The 17,941-nt window shown below is 46.5% G+C and overlaps 1 pseudogene; it reads left to right on the top strand.

Annotated features, from left to right (window-relative positions):
- Positions 1 to 16,423: 16,423 nt before the first annotated feature.
- On the top strand, positions 16,424 to 16,541 carry LOC124719164 (annotated as a pseudogene).
- The last annotated feature ends 1,400 nt before the right edge of the window (positions 16,542 to 17,941 follow it).

Raw genomic sequence — 17,941 nt, 5'->3', positions numbered from 1 at the left:
ACTACAAAGAACGTACCTCGTCTAGCTTGAAGGGGGAAACCAGATGGCGCTATGGTTGGCCCGCTAGATGGCGCTGCCATAGGTCAAACGGATATCAACTGCGTTTTTAAAATAGGAAGCCCTACGTTTAATTACATATTCGTGTAGTACGGAAAGAAATATGAATGTTTTAGTTGGACCACTTCTTTCGCTTTGTGATAGATGACGCTGTAACAGTCACAAACGTATAAGTACGTGGTATCACGTAACATTCCGCCAGTGCGGACGGTATGTGCTTCCTGATACATTGCCCGTGTTAAAATGGACCGTTTACCAATTGCGGGAAAGCTCGATATCTTGTTGATGTATGCTGCTCGGTATCCTGGACGACGTCAGCCAAGTGTCCGGACCGTCCGCTGGATAGTTACGTTATTTAAGGAAACAGGAAGTGTTCAGCCAAATGGGGAACGTCATCCACGACCTGCAACAAATGATGATGCCCAAGTAGGTGTTTTAGCTGCTGTCGCGGCTAATCCGCACATCATTAGCAGACAAATTGCGCGAGGTAGGGAGTGTCATTAACGTCGGTGTTGAGAATGCTACATCAACATCGACTGCACCCGTACCATATTTCTATGCACCAGGAATTGCATGGCGACGACCTTGAACGTCGTGTACAGTTCTGCCACTGCGCACAAGAGAAATTACGGGACGATGACAGACTTTTTGCACGCATTCTATTTAGCGACGAAGCGTCATTCACCAACAGCGGTAACGTAAACCGGCATAATATGCACTATTGGGCAACGGAAAATCCACGATAGTTGCGATAAGTGGAACTTCAGCCACCTTGGTGGGTTAATGTATGGTGCGGCATTATGGGAGGAAGGATAATTGGCCCCCATTTTATCGATGGCAATCGAAATGGTGCAATGTTTGCTGATTTCCTAGATAATGTTCTACCGATGTTACTACAAGATGTTTCACTGCATGACAGAATGGCGATGTCCGGCACATAGCTCGCCTGCGGTTGAAGCGGTATTGAATAGCATATTTCATGACAGGCGGATTGGTCGTCGAGGTACCATACCATGGCCCGCACGTTCACCGGATCTGACGTCCCGGGATTTCTTTCTGTGGGGGAAAGTTGAAGGTATTTGCTATCGTGATCTACCGACAACGCCCGACAACATGCGTCAGCGCATTGCCAATGCTTGTGCGAACATTACGGAAGGCGAACTACTCGCTGTTGAAAGGAATGTCGTTACACGTTTTGCCAAATGCATTGAGGTTGACGGACATTATTTTGAGCATTTATTGCATTAATGTGGTATTTACAGGTAATCACGCTGTAACAGCATGCATTCTCAGAAATGATATGTTTACAAAGGTACATGTATCACATTGGAATAACCGAAATAAAATGTTCAAATGTACTTACGTTCTGTATTTTAATTTAAAAACCTATCTGTTACCAACTGTTCCTCTAAAATTGTGAGCCATATGTTTGTGACTATTGCAGCACCATCTATCACAAAGTGAAAAAAGTGGTCCAACTAAAACATTCATATTTCTTTACGTACTACACGAATATGTAATAAAAATCGGGGTTACTATTTAAAAAAAAAGGTAGTTGATACTCGTTTGACCTATGGCAGCGCCATCTAGCGGGCCAGCCCTAGCGCCATCTCGTTTCCCGCTTTAAGCTGGACGAGTTGCGTTCTTTGTAGTTTTTTCGTTTGACGCTCATTTAGTGAGATATTTGGCCCTGTCACCGATCAATGGACCACCCTGTATGTGCCTCCCTCCCCCCCCCCCCCCTTCTGGCGGAGCCTCCAGCATTTCCAGCCTCGCCGCCCCCGCCAGTCAGCCCGCATGCTATGTTCGTTCGTCAGTCGACCCGGCTGACTCGAGTTATCGAGTGGTTGTACTTTCACACGTAGCAGTCGCATCTGTGTCATCGTATTTTGATTCCGTAGCATTGCAGGCGGAATCACTGAAAAGTAATGCCTCAGAATTTTTTATGTCCAAAATCATAAACATTTTAAAGGAAAACAAACGTTGTTAACATCCTGCACCATCATTCTTCATGTGTATGTATGTACACACATCAAAAAAAGTTTTCCATCACCTCGATTCCGAGAGTTCCGGAACCTATACAGAAAATTGGAATGGAGATCAACATAAACATCATTTCTGCCCTTTTTATTACTCATGAAAACCAAACATTGCATGTTGTACCACCATATAGCGAGACATTTAGAGGTGGTGGTCCAGATTGCTGTACACACCGGTGCCTCTAATACCCAGTAGCACGTCCTCTTGCATTGATGCATGCCTGTAATCGTCGTGTCATACTATCCACAAGTTCATCAAGGCACTGTTGGTCCAGACTGTCCCACTCCTCAACGGTGAGATCCCTCATTGGTTGATGGGTGGGTCACGTCGTCCATAAACAGACCTTTTCTATCTATCCCAGGTATGTTCGATAGCATTCATGTCTGGAGAACATGCTGGCCACTTTAGTCAAGCGATGTCGTTATTCTGAAGGAAGTCATTCGCAAGATGTTCTCAATGGGAGCGTAAATTGTTATACATGAATACCTCGCCAATATGCTGTCGATATGGTTGCACTATCGGTCGGAGGATGGTATTCACGTATCGTACAGCCATTATGGCGCCTTCCGTGACCACCAGCGGCGTACGTCGGCCCCACATAATGCCACCCCAAAACAGCAGGAAACCTCCACCTTTCTGCACTCGCCGTAAGGTGTTCAGCCTGAACGGGTTGCCTCGACGCAAGTCTCCGACGATTGTCTGGTTGAAGACATATGCGACACTCGTCAGTGAAGAGAACGTGACGCCAATCCTGAGAGGTCCATTCGGCACATTGTTGGACCAATCTGGTGTCGTCGTTGTGAAGATGGACTTTGCCGAGGATGTGAGTTGCACATCATGCAGCCTATTGCGCACAGTTTGAGTCGTAACAGGACGTCACGAGGCAGCACGAAAAGCATTATTCAACATGGTGGCGTTGCTGTCAGGGTTCCCCCGAGCCATAATCCGTAGGTAGCGGTCATCCACTGCAGTAGTAGCCCTTGGGCGGCCTGAGCGAGGCATGTCCTGTCTCTCTGTATCTCCTCCATGTCCGAACAACATCGCTTTGGTTCACTCCGAGACGTCTGGACACTTCCCTTGTTGAGAGCCCTTCCTGGCACAAAAGTAACAATGCGGACGCAACCGAACCACGGTATTGACCGTCTAGGCCTGGTTGAACCTCGTATAAGTAGAGCCGTGTACCTCCTTCGTGGTGGAATGACTGGAACTGATCGGCTGTCGGACTCCCTCCGTCTAAAAGGCGCTACTCATGCGTAGTTGTTTACGTCTTTGGGCGGGTTTAGTGACATCTCTGAATATTCAAAGGGACTGTGTCAGTGATACAATATCCACAGTCAACGTCTACCTTCAGGAGTTCCAGGAACTATTAAATTATGATGCTTACAACGCCATCTATTGCTACGTTTTGTAACTATTTATTTTTCTTCTGCCATACGTGTTCCCCCTTCTCCGATAATATTCCTTTGCAATTTGACGTCATTCTTACCAGTGGCCTTATTTCTACAGCGGTTTCGAAGTTTGATTATAATCAGTCTGTACATCATAGACGTTTGACTCTTGAGAACGTCTTTAGAGCCGTATAGTTACTTCTAATTTAAGCACCTACGGCTGTGTTTCAGGCAGAATCTTCCGTTTCATCCGATGTTGAGGTGCTGTTCCAATACAGTTGGCGAGCATCTGCGACACTGTTTGAGGGTTATGCTAAGTGGACTGTGACGTAAACGGGAATTTGAATTGAGGAGGGAGTTGGGTAAGCGTAGTTCGTGTAGTTGTGCAAATCCACTGTTCCAGGACGGCGTAGTGGTTTGTGCACCTACCTAGGGAGCAGCAGACCCAGGTTCGAATCCCGGCCTTGGTACAAATTTTCATTCGTCGCATCGGTCTGTATATATGCATCATAAATATCTAAATACTTGAAACTGGCCCAAGGCCGAAGTTCTAGTATAGCACGAAAATAATATATCATGGTGTCCTTGAAAAGCTGCAGGTGTTTCCAGAATGAGATTTTCACTCTGCAGCGGAGTGTGCGCTGATACGAAACTTCCTGGCAGATTAAAACTGTGTTCCGGACCGAGGCTCGAACTCGGGATCGTTGCATAGTCCTCACAGCTTTACTTCTGCCAGTATCTCGTCTCCTACCTTCCAAACTTTACAGAAGCTCTCCTGCAAACCTTGCACAACTAGCACTCCTGAAAGAAAGGATAATGCGGAGACATGGCTTAGCCATAGCCTGGGGGATGTTTCCAGACTGAGATTTTCACTCTGCAGCGGAGTGTGCGCTGATATGAAACTTCCTGGTAGATTAAAACTGTGTGCCCGACCGAGTCTGGCAGAAGTAAAGCTGTGAGAACGGGGCATGAGTTGTGCTTGGGTAGCTCAGTTGGTAGAACACCTGATCGCGCAAGGCAAAGGTCCCCAGTTCGAGTCTCGGTCCGGCACACAGTTTTAATCTGCCAGGAAGTTTCAGCTGCAGGTGTTGTTTGTAAATCCACAACTCACCTCATAAACAAGACAGTACTCCAACAAGAGAACGCCCGACCACGAGGACACACAAAATTCTCAAGATTTGCTTATGCTCCATCTGATACCGATTCTCCAATTAACGAGTGTCGCCAGGCACGTTGCTCGTCGATCTTATGAGACATCTGGTCTTTAGAGGAACGACGCGTCAGTTGCCCATAGCAACAAGTAGCGCTGACCTATCGGGCCCAAGGCAGTACTCGCTGAGGTTTTGTTTTCAGATACGCGGGGCCAAACACCGAGCTACAGCGCGGCTACCTCAGCTGAAGGACGCAGTTAGGACATCGTACGTGGAGCACGAGCCATGCTTCAGGCCGCGCCATTTGACTGTGGGCATGACTTGCGCTTTCTGCGACAGCCAGTCGCGCTGGATAATTTGCACCTTGAGCTTTTACAGAGCGATATTACCTCACCGCGCTACGGCAAGGGGTTTTTCTGGTGCTGCATCTGCGATGTTATATCAGTCTGGAGCACTGTTTTTTCTACGTAATACGAGCCACATGCTCGGCAAGTGACAACAATCCAGATTTGCTCGTCGGGGGACTGCATATGTCACATTCTTGCTTACTTTTGTCGCTCTATTGGAATCACTGGTAATTTTTGCTTTCAAGATGTTGCGTAGCCTGACATAATTTTTTTTTCAGCAACCTGGAAGCTCCTTGACGAGGTCATCTACGTCTGCAAGTATTGTCCAACTTACTTCGGCAATAGCCTATTCGTCTTAGACCCTGAGTGCGGTATTTTCCCGAGCAGCCAATAGAATTTGCTCAGATGGTGCCATATTTAACCACTTGCTGGCGGAGAGAACACAGCGAATGCCGTAACTAGATTTCCCATAAACTTCACTCAGTGGAAGAGGGGTTAAAATAAGTAAACAAGTACCTCGACTTAGCCGTGGTACTTAATATTTCTCTTAGCGAGTACATATTTCGACCGGAGCTGGGCCGGCCGAAGTGGCCGTGCGGTTAAAGGCACTACAGTTTGTAACCGCGCTACCGCTACGGTCGCAGGTTCGAATGCTGCCTCGGGTATGGATGTGTGTGATGTCCTTAGGTTAGTTAAGTCGCATAGTGCTCAGAGCCATTTGAACCACGTTTTCGGATGCCCACGCCAGATGTCGTTGCAGTGCTAATGCTGGAACCTTCCTCTTTGGTTTCTTTGGTTGCTCTGCAGTAGTTGTTGGCAGTGGAGGAGTGTTGCAAAATGGAGTCTGGTATGGACGCACTTATAAAACAGTGATGTGTGATTGAACTTCCGAAGAAAATTGTTCCGACTGAAATCCATCGACGGTGTATGGAGGCGATACAACAGACGCGAGCAATGTGAGGCGATGGGTACGGTAGTTTCAAGGTGATGAGAAGGGTGCGCAAGGCAAGCCACGGATTGGTCGATCCTGCACAGCTATGATCCCTCGCAATGAAGAGCGTCTTGATCAACCTGTCAGTGCTGGTCGGTGATCAGAGAATTGTGTGCAAAACTGAATGTCGGCTGTGAAGCCTTGGAAACAATGTTGGGACATCTTGGTTACCGCAAAGGCTGTGTGTGATGCGTCGCAAGGATGTTTACAGAAGAACAAAGGACTCATCGAATAGAAGTTTGTCGGGACCTGCTGGATCAATATTGAGCTGAAGGTGACAATTTCTGAATAGCATCGTCACCAGAGATGAGACGTGGGGTCACAATTACCAGCTGATATCGTACAGGCAGTCCACGGAATGGCGACATGCGAATTCTCCGTCAGAGAAGAAGTTCAAGGCGAAGAAGTTCAAGCCGTCTGCAGGCGAAGTGATGTGCTCATTGTTAAAAAACTAAAAACCCGCGTCGATTGAAAAAAAACCACCTAGTGTTAAGTGTTAACCCAGGTTTCGCCGTAGATAACTACACCTTCTTCAGAACAACAATAAAACCCACAAGTGCCTAACAAGACCTTTGTCAATGATTAAAAGAATACCATAGCTATACATTTATAAACGAAAGAGAAAAGGAAAACACAAACAGTACATTTGTACAAAGTCAAAACCACTACATAACTTAATGGTGTACGCTCCACCACACACCGGCCAATGTTGGATGGGCCATGACCCGCCATAAACTACAGCTACAAACGGTCGCTCACTTACAAGCCTGACCCGCTACGTATGCACATGTCCAAGAAGGGAAGTTACTTGAATGCGCATGCGCATACGAATACTAAAAAGTTTATCCATGGCTCGGGGCTAAGTAGCCCATATATTCCAAACCGTGGATCAACGTATATCAAAAAATGAAATGGATAGAACAAGAGACGAGCTAAATAGGAGATGAAATCTAAAAATAACGGCACACGGTTGCTTATGCTAGTAAGGAAACATATATGAAGCTACCTCTGACAACAGGAGGAACTCTTAAAAACTATTCCTAAAGACAGCAGTTAGCCAGGGGGGGGGGGGGGAAAGGGGGCTGAGGGGGCGTAATCTAAAGACGACGTGGTAATAAAGATATAGGGATAAAACGTGAGGTGTTCAACGGGCTAAAATTAACCTTCATCGTAGAAGGAAAACGAGGGTAAAAGGAAAGAAGATGAACAGCTTGACCAACCGCGCTCGCCAATCAGAGTACGCACGTGAAAATCCCCAGGTCATCAGATTTACAAGTATGAAGAACAAAGTAAAGGCGCGAAACCTTCAAAAAAATTTTTATTTCTTAGTAGGAGTTGGTCATTGAGGATATTGTCTTTAACATGTTGCAGATGCTTAAAGATCTGCATTTCTTCCAAAACATCCAGTTTTAAGCCCTTAACCTCGGCGTGTAGTATGTCGATATTAACTGGAGGGCTCGGCGCATGAGCCGTTTGCACAAGGTGTTCCGCATAAGTAGAGCCCTTAGTACCGTCACCGCTTCTAGTAGGAATATGCTCTTTATACCTGAGACCCACAGCTTGTCCCGTTTGCCCGACGTAAAATTTTGGGCAATCCCTGCATGTAATTTTATGTATTTCTGATTGGGAAAGTTTATCGCTCTTACTCTGCAAGGAGTGATGTGCACAGTCTCCTGCGATAGCCAGGTGTCGCTCTTTTGGATGTCCTGGAGCCTGGAGCAACTGTCAATTCAGCACGCTAAAAGACGACACCGCCTAAGCAGAAAGCCTGTGTTTCCAGGGTAAGCCAGAGCGGAACATCAACTTTTACCTGCTATATGATAACGCCAGGCCCCACTATTGCTACCAAGCAGCTCATTGAAAAATTCGGCTGGACTGTCGTACCACATCCACCGTATAGTCCAGATTTAGCGCCTTGAAACTTCCATCTCTTTGGCCTCAGAAAGAGGAGCGACGACACGAACATTTTCAAGACACCGAGGCTGTTGTCAAAGCGGTAAGGAAATACACTACTGGCCATTAATATTGATACACCACGAAGATGACGTGCTACAGACGCGAAATTTAACCGACAGGAAGAAGATGCTGTGAAATGCAAATGATTAGCTTCTCAGAGCATTCGCACAAGGTTGGCGCCGGTGAGCAAAGTTTGCAACCGATTTCTCATACACAAACAGCAGTTGACCGGCGTTGCCTGGTGGAACGTTGTTGTGATGCCTCGTGTAAGGAGGAGAAATGCGTACCATCACGTTTCCGCCTTTGATAAAGGTCGGATTGTAGCCTATCGCGATTGTGGTTTATCGTATCGCGACATTGCTGCTCGCGTTGGTCGAGATCCAATGACTGTTAGCAGAATATGGAATCGGTGGGTTCAGCAGGGTAATACGGAACGCCGTGCTGGATCCCAGCAGCCTCGTATCAAAAGCAGTCGAGATGACAGGCATCTTATGCGCACGGCTGTAACGGATAGTGCAGCCACGTCTCGATCCCTGAGTCAACAGATGGGGACGTTTGCAAGAAGACAACCATCTGCACGAGCAGTTCGACGACGTTTGCAGCAGCATGGACTATCAGCTCGGAGACCGTGGCTGCGGCTACCCCTGACGCTGCATCACAGACAGGAGTGCCTGCGATGGTGTACTCGACGACGAACCAGGTCGCACGAATGGCAAAACGTCAGTTTTTCGGATGAATTAAGGTAGTGTTTACAACATCAATTTTCGCCGCATCCGTATTTGGCGACACCGCGGTGAACACACATTGGAAGCGTGTATTTGTCATCGCCATACTGGCGTATCACCCGGCGCGATGGTATGGGGTGCCATTGGCTACACGTCTCGGTCACCTCTTGTTCGCATTGAGGGCACATTCAACAGTGGACGTTACATTTCAGATGTGTTACGACCCGTGGTTCTACCATTCATTCGATCCCTGCGAAACCCTACATTTCAGTAGGATAATGCACGACCGCATGTTGCAGATCCTGTACGGGCCTTTCTGGATACAGAAAATGTTCGACTGCTGCCCTGGCCAGCACATTCTGCAGATCTATCAGCAATTGGAAACGTCTGGTCAATGGTGGCAACAATATGCCAGTCGCTACTCTTGATGAACTGTAGTATCGTGTTGAAGCTGCATGGGCAGCTGTACCTGTACACGCCATCCAAGCTCTGTTTGACTCAATTCAGAGGTGGTTGTTATCGGTACTGATTTCTCAGGATCTGTGCACCCAAATCGCGTGAAAATGTAATCACATGTCAGTTCTAGTATGATATATTTGTCCAATGAATACCCGTTTATCATCTGCATTTCTTCTTGGTGTAGCAGTTTTAATGGCCAGTAGTGTAGTTAGCCTCAGCTGTTTCCGGCGTGTAGAATCTGATTCATCGTTGGCAAAAAATACACAACGAATGGTGGTGACTTTGTGGAAAAAGGGCAGTCAGCAGCTGAAATATTGCTCTATTTAGTTGTGCTGTAGTTTCCATGCATAAAAACAGGAGGCATTACTTTCAGAACGACCCTCGTGTTAGTCTAGGCCAAGGCTCTTAATTACGGGTGCCGTGTGCGCCTGTACGTGGAAAGGACGGAGGCGCACGTTGGGCAATGCGGGTCGGTGAGTGCCGCAATAACCGAGTGCACAGCGCGGAGCACACAATGGGTCGTTCCACTTTGACGATCCCTGCAGCAGGAGGGACTGCCGCATCTCGCAGGGAAAGCTATGGTGGCAGGCTGATGTCTGGAGCCACAGTATGTGCTCGCAGACAGTTGAGTTCCACCCACTTTCTTACAGATTGCCGGAAAATAGAAAATACTCCGCAATACTGACGAAAAGAAAAATTGTTTGTGCCAGTCTTACGCATTATTTCGAATCTTTCACAAAACCATGGCAAGCAAAATTTGTCTGCTGGAAATCGTTTTAAAGGTTCTTCAAATATTCGCCTTTGAAATATATACCCTTTCTCAAGTGTTCGGACTGGTTGCGGAAGATTGTTTTCCACCCTGATGTTCAATACTTCCAGAGCCACATTTTTGATATACCAACATACAGTACTGGCCAATAAAATTGCTACACCAAGAAGAAATACAGATGATAAACGGGTATTCATTGGACAAATATATTATACTAGAACTGACATGTGATTACATTATCACGCAATTTGTGTGCATAGATCCTGAGAAATCAGTACCCAGAACAACCACCTCTGGCCGCAATAACGGCCTTGATACGCCTGGGCATTGAGTCAAACAGAGCTTGCACGGTGTGTACAGGTACAGCTACCCATGCAGCTTCAACACGATACTACAGTTCATCAAGAGTAGCGACTGGCATATTGTGACGAGCCAGTTGCTCGGCCACCATTGACAAGATGTTTTCAATTGGTGAGAGATCTGGAGACTGTGCTGGCCAGGGCAGCAGTCGAACATTTTGTGTATCCAGAAAGGCCCGTACAGGACCTGCAACATGCGGTCGTGCATTATCCTGCTGATATGTAGGGTTTCGCAGGGATCGAGTGAAGGGTAGAGCACCGGGTCGTAACACATCCGAAATGTAACGTCCACTGCTCAAAGTGGCGTCAATGCCAACAAGAGGTGACCGAGAAGCGTAACCAATGGTACCCCATACCATCACGCCGGGTGTTACGCCAGTATGCTGATGACGAATACACGCTTCCAATGTGCGTTGACCGCGATGTCGCCAAACACGGATGCGACCATCATGATGCCGTAAACAGAACCCGCATTCATCCGAAAAAATGACGTTTTGCCATTCGTGCACCCAGGTTCGTCGTCGAGCACACCATCGCAGGCGCTCTTGTCTGTGATGCAGCGTCAAGAGTAACCGCAGCCATAGTCCAGAGCTGATAGTCCGTGCTGCTGCAAACGTCGTCGAACTGTTCGTGCAGATGGTTGTTGTCTTGCAAACGTCCCCATCTGTTGACTCAGGGATCGAGACGTGGCTGCACGATCCTTTACACCCACGCGGATAAGATGCCTGTCATCTCGACTGCTAGTGATACGAGGCCGTTGGCATCCAGCACGGCTTTCCGTATTACCCTGCTGAACCCACCCATTCCATATTCTGCTAACAGTCATTGGATCTTGACCAAACCGCAATCGCGATAGGCTACAATCCGACTTTTATCAAAGTCGGAAACGTGATGGTACGCGTTTCTCCTCCTTACACGAGGCATCAAAACAACTTTTCACCAGGCAACGCCGGTCAACTGCTGTTTGTGTATGAGAAATCGGTTGAAACTTTCCTCGTGTCAGCTCGTTGTATGCGTCGCCACCGGCGCCAACCTTGTGTGAGTGCTCTGAAAAGCTAATCATTTGCATATAACAGCATGTTCTTTCTGTGGGTTAAATTTCGCGTCTGTAGCAGGTCATCTTGGTGGTGTAGCAATTTTAATGGCCAGTAGTGTACTTTTCTCACACATGGGAACAAAAATAATTTGTTAAGCAATAATTGAGGTGAGTGCGGATGATCTATAGAGCAGACACACAAGAATACGCGGTGGGCAGCCCGACGCATATGCACAGCAGCACCGCTGACGCCACAGTGAACCCAGGCAGGGCTCAGTTGGCAGCAACTGCCATAACATATTGTGTTCTAATTGGGTTTACGAGCGGAAACTCGTCTGTTGACAGCAGTGTCAAGCTTCGTTAGTGACTAGCAGTTTTAGTACAGATTACACTGTAATTTTGAGCAAATTGTGGGATGTTTAGAGCAAGTTTTTAAGTACAAAATAATGTTTAACAAGCTACGACATCGTCGCGAAAAAACAGTGACCTGTATATGTAATAAGTTTCCTTTAATTTACGGTCGCCACTTGTTGTGACCACAGCACATAACCTGGTACGTTAGAAATTAGGTCGCATATACACTGAAGCACCGTTTTCCACATCCCACTAGGTGAATACCGGGCTGGTCCCCATGTTCCGCCTCAGTTACACAAATCGCAGACATTTGAACACGTTCCACTATTTCATGGCTTATGCTAGACGCAGACAGCTGGGGTACACTAATTCTGTCCCCGGGGGTTTGGGGTGGCGACGGGAAGGGCATCCAGCCACCCTCCAACACTAAAATTCGCCATATCCATAGTTACACGGCCGACCCCTCGTTGAAGTGGGACAAAGACCCGAGGAAATGAAGCGACCAAGAAACGGATAGAAGCAAGGAGATATCTAAACAGACAGAATATGGTGTTGCGCTCGGCAACGCCTGTATACGGCAACAACTGACTGTTGCATTTGTGAAAAGGGTTACTGCTGCTACAATGGCAGGTTATCAAGATTTAAATGAGTCTCAACTTGGAGCTAAAGTCGGAGTACGGGCGATGGGACACAGCAACTCCGAGGTGACGACGAAGTGTCGATTTTCCAGTGCGCCCATTTCACGAGTCTATCGTGGATGTCAGGAATTCGTAAAACATCAAATTTCCGACATCGTTGTGGCCAGAAAAAGATCCTGCAACAGCGGGGCCAACGGCGACTGAAGAGAATCGTTCAGCATGACAGAAGTGGAACACTTCCGCAGACCGCTGCAGATTTCAGTGCTGGGCCATGAACAAGTGTCAGCGTGCGAACCATTCCACGAAACATAATCGATATGGGCTTTCGGAGCCGAAGGCCCACTCGTGTACCCTTGATGACTGCATGACTCAAAGCTTTACGCCTCGCCTGGGCCCGTCAACACCGACATTGGACTGTTGATGACTGGAAACATATTGCCTAGTCGGACGAGTCTCGTTTCGAATTGTATCGACCGGATGAACGTCATGTCTGGAGACAACCTCAGGAATTCATGGACATTGAATGTCAGCAGGGGATTGTTCAAGTGGGTGGAGGCTCTTTAATGGTGTCGAGAGCGTGCAATTGGAGTGATATGGGACCCCTGATACGTCTATATATGTCTGTGCGCGGTGACACGTACGTAAGCATCCTGCCTGACCACTTGCGTACATTCGTGCCCATTGTACATTCCGACAGACTTGGGCAATTCCAGCAGGACAATGCGAAACTCCACACGCCCAGAATTAGTACAGAGTGGCTCCAGGAACACTCTTCTGAGTTTAAACTCTTCCGCTGGTCACCAAACTCCCCAGACATGAACATTATTAAGAATATCTGGGATGCCTTGCAACGTACTGTTCAGAAGATACCTCCACTCCCTCGTACTCTTACGGATTTACGGACAGCCCTACAGGATTCATGGTGTCTGTTCCCTCCAGCACTGCTTCAGACACTAGTCGAGTCCATGCCACGTCGTGTCGATGCACTTCTGCGGTGTAACAGTTTCTTTGGCTCTTCAGTTAATAAAGCATGTTGCGCTCTAACACATAGTTCTTCATGTGTAACAGAGATTTAGCTTTATATATTTTTTTAACATAGCGTAATATTTTCGAAAATTTTCACTCCCTATTTCACCCCTTTAGGGGTTAAATTTCCAGAAACAGTGGAACAAGTATTGTTTTTCTAGCAGAGAAGCCAAATACAATTTTTGTTTAGTTGTAACCGAGAAGTCGGATACCAGTTTACATACATGTAGCCTTAAAATGCTTTAGCACTTCTGTAATGATGGTTTTTTTAAAAAAAAACATAACAGCTTCCTCCCACTACTTTATCCTCTTGGTGGTTGAATTTCCAAAAACGCTGTAACATGTATTTCTTTTATTTCTGACGAAGAAACCAGATACAAATTTTCCTAGCTATAGCTTCAAAATTGCCTTAATAGTGACATATTTTTAAAACACATTTCTACTCCTATTTCTTCCCCTTAAGGATGGAATATCGATAAAATACCTTATTAAACGACTCTGCAGTATAACATCAACACCCTCTGCAAATTTCAAATGGGTGGGCAATGATAAGACAGTCGGAACATTACTTTTATATACACCTCAACAAAAGTTCGGAACATCACATAGTTTATTAGAATAACTTCTTATAGTACAAAAATGGTTCAAATGGCTCTGAGCACCATGGGACTCAACATCTGTGGTCATAAGTCCCCTAGAACTTAGAACTACTTAAACCTAACTAACCTAAGGACATCACACACATCTATGCCCGAGGCAGGATTCGAACCTGCGACCGTAGCAGTCGCGCGGTTCCTGACTGAGCGCCTAGAACCGCTAGACCACCGCGGCCGGCCTCTTATAGTCCACCCACTGAGGTTTGTACAATACCGTATTAATTGAATGAATGCATGGTGTCTGTTTTTTGGACATGTCGCAAATCACAGCCACCACGCGGAAGTCGCAGCCGTGATACATTATATGAAAACTGAAGGTGGAGAGGGGCAGAAAGGAAAGCGAAGGGATTACTGATGTCAACTGCATGAGGACAACCGCTCGTTCACAGAAAAATCCCGCTACGGTCGCAGGTTCGAATCCTGCCTCGGGCATGGATGTTTGTGATGTCCTTAGGTTAGTTAGGTTTAACTAGTTCTAAGTTCTAGGGGACTAATGACCTCAGCAGTTGAGTCCCATAGTGCTCAGAGCCATTTGAACCATTTTGAACAGAAAAATCCGTACCTACGGACGGGAAAATTGCTCAAGTCACACCAATATCCTAAAAAGGAAGTGGTCCGCTGAATTACAGACCCATGTCACTAATTAGAAGATAATGGAATGAAGATTAACCAGAAGAAAACGAAAAGCATGGTGCTTGGAGGAAAGGGGAGAAAATGCCGTATGAAAATAGGGGGAGAGGAAATAGAGCAAGTAAATAACGTGAATCACTTGGGAAGTGTAATAATGGATGATATGTATTGCTCAACAGAAAGTAGGAAAAGAATTGCAATGGCAAAAGAAGGATTCAAGAGGAAACAGAAATTGCTTTGTGGACCGCTAAACAAAGATCTGAGGAAAAGACATGCCAAATGTTACATCTGGAGCGTTGCACTGTATGGTGCGGAGACCTGGACATTGAGGAAGGAAGATGAAAGAAGATTGGAGGCACTAGAGATGTGTATATGGAGAGGAATAGAAAAAGTAAAATGGCAAGACCGAGTAAGGAATGAAGAAATATTAAGAAGAGTTGGAGAAGAAAGAAACATGCTGAAAGTCATCAGAAACAGAAAAGGGACTGGATTGGATATTGTTTGAGGAGGGACTGTTTATTAAAGGAAGGAATAGAAGGAATGGTGGAGGGAAAAAATGGGAAAAGGAAAAAGAAGATATCAAATGTTTGACAATATCAAAGGAGACAAATATTCAGAAATGAAACGACTGGCTATGGACAGACAAAAGTGGAAGAGGCTTAACCCATGACAAGACCTGCCGTAAGGCAGAATACCACACTACTACTACTATCACTAACGTCGATTTGCAGTGGCGTTTTGGAACATATAGTCTGTTCGAACATTTTGAAGAACTTCGAAGAAAACGATTTATTGACACGTAGTCAGCACGGATTCAGAAAATATCGATGTTGTGAAACACAACTAGCTCTTTATACTCATAAAGTAATGACTGCTATCGACAGGGGATTTCAAACTGGTTCCATATTTTTAGATTTTCAGAAACCTTTCGACACCGCTCCTCACAAGAGTCTTCTAACCAAACTGCGTGTCTATGGAGTATCGTCTCAGTTGTGCGACTGGATTCGTGATTTACTGTCAGAAAGGTGACAGTTCGTAGTAATAGACGTAAAGTCATCGAGTAAAACAGTAGTAATATCCGGCGTTCCCCAAGGAAGTGTTATAGGTCCTCTATTGTTCCTGATCTATATTAACGACATAGGAGACAATCTTGGTACCCGTCTTAGATTGTTTGCAGATGATGCTGTCATTTACCGTCTTGTAAAGTCATCAGATGACCAAAACGAATTGCAAAATAAGTTAAATAACATATCCTTATGGCGCGAAATGTGACAATTGACCCCGAATACAGTAAACTGTGCAGTTACTCACATGAGTTTCGATTATGCGATAAGTCACACAGATCTGAAAGGCTGTAATTCAACTAAATGCTTAGGGATTATAATTAGAAATAACCTAAACTGGAACGATCACATAGATAATGTTGCGCGCAGAGCAAACCAAAGACTGCGATTCATTGGCAGAACACTTAAGAAGTTGCAACAGGTCTACTACAGAGACTGCTTACACCACGCTTGTCCGCCCTATTCTGGAGTTTTGCTGTGCGGTGTGGGATCCGCATTAGGTGGGACTGACGGATGACATCGAAAAAGTACAAAGAAGGGCAGCTCGTTTTGTATTATCGCGAAATAAGGGAGATAGTGCCACAGACATTATACGTGAACTGGAGTGGCAATCATTAAAACATAGGCGCTTTTCATTGCGACGGGACCTTCTCATGAAAGTTCAATAACCAGTTTTCTCCTCCGATTGCGAAAACATTCTATCATGATCATCATGATAAAATAAGAGAAATCAGGGCTCGCAGAGAAAAATTTAACAGCTCGTTCTTCCTGCGTGCAGGCAACGGCCTTACCGCAGTGGCCATACCGGTTCCCGTCAGATCACCGAACTTAAGCGCTGTCGGGCGGGTCCGGCACTTGGATGGGTGACCATCCAGGTCGCCACGCGCTGTTGCCATTTTTCGGGGTGCACTCAGCCTCGTGATGCCAATTGAGGAGCTACTCGACCGAATAGTAGCGGCTCCGGTCAAAGAAAACCATGATAACGACCGGGAGAGCGGTGTGCTGACCACACGCCCCTCCTATCCGCATCCTCAACTTAGGATGACACGGTGGTCGGATGGTCCCGACGGGCCACTTGTGGCCTGAAGACTGAGTGCCTCTTCCTGCGCGCCGTTCGAGAGTGGTACGGTAGAGAGACAGCTTGAAGGTGGTTCATTCAACCCTCTGCCAGGCACTATACTGTCAATAACAAAGAAATCATGTAGCTGTAGATGTAGGACATTATGCAGAATCAGCGGCGACGAGTGAAAATGTGTACCGGACCGCGATCCGATGCCAGGATCTCCAGCTTACCAGGAAGGTACATTAAGCACAACGCCATCCCGGACACGTGTTCTAGCAGCTGCGCGGCCTATCCCCACACTGCTCATGGACGACCCATATTCCCACCGAGCGCCACCTGCCCGGAACGCCTGTCCATTTCTTCCATAGATTTTCGGACAGCATGGTTGTGGAGATGAAGCAGCGATTAGTATGATTAATCAATTATTCAAAAACAGCCTTAATCGCATTTATTATTATTACACCGCCAACCGGTTTCAACCCGACGTAGGGGCCATCTTCTGGGTGTTTATACCACCGGTCGACTGCTGGTGGTGTCACTCCTGTCTACATAACGGCAGGAAACTAGTATTGAATAATTCATTTCTTCCATGCTCGCTACTCTGGGAGGTCGGATGTGGTTGTGGATCCGCATTGCAGAAGGCGGATCCACTGTCCACCTAGGTGAATCACTTATACGAATGCTTGGTACCTGTCAGTTGGATTTGGACGCTGTACAATGGCCAACATGTCTCGCGCACGGTCAATTGTACTCATGTCTGGGGACTGTGCTGGTCAATGCATTCGGTTGATGTGCCATGTTTGAAGATACCGAGACCATGCTAGAGTACGGTGCGGTCTTGCGTTGTCATCGACTAGGATGAGGTTGTCACCAACTTATCGTCTGTAGGGCCTTACAGCCATTTGTAGAACCTGATGGAGGTATTGGGAACCAGTAAAATGGCCGTAGATGGGAAATACAGGCTTCCTCCGTCCCATCATTACTTCCACACAGGAAATGATACTTCCACCTGCGAAAGGATGGACTTCCTGAACGTATCGGCGTTCCTGGTGTCGTGTAGCGCTTTTACAATCCCAAACATGTCCAGTGACCGGTCACAAACCAATCCTGGTCTCGTTCAGCAAACATGATATTGCTCCATTCTGCAATGGTCCAATGCTGATGTGCAGGAGCCCAGGTCCTTCGACTGCGTCGGTTCCGTTGATTCAGTACAAGACCTCTCATTGGTCTTC

The sequence above is a fragment of the Schistocerca piceifrons genome, chromosome 10, assembly GCF_021461385.2.
Source record: "Schistocerca piceifrons isolate TAMUIC-IGC-003096 chromosome 10, iqSchPice1.1, whole genome shotgun sequence".
Classification (NCBI taxonomy): Eukaryota; Metazoa; Arthropoda; class Insecta; order Orthoptera; family Acrididae; genus Schistocerca; species Schistocerca piceifrons.
Note: the sequence above shows the minus strand (reverse complement) of the source record. Positions and strands in the feature narration are given on the sequence as shown.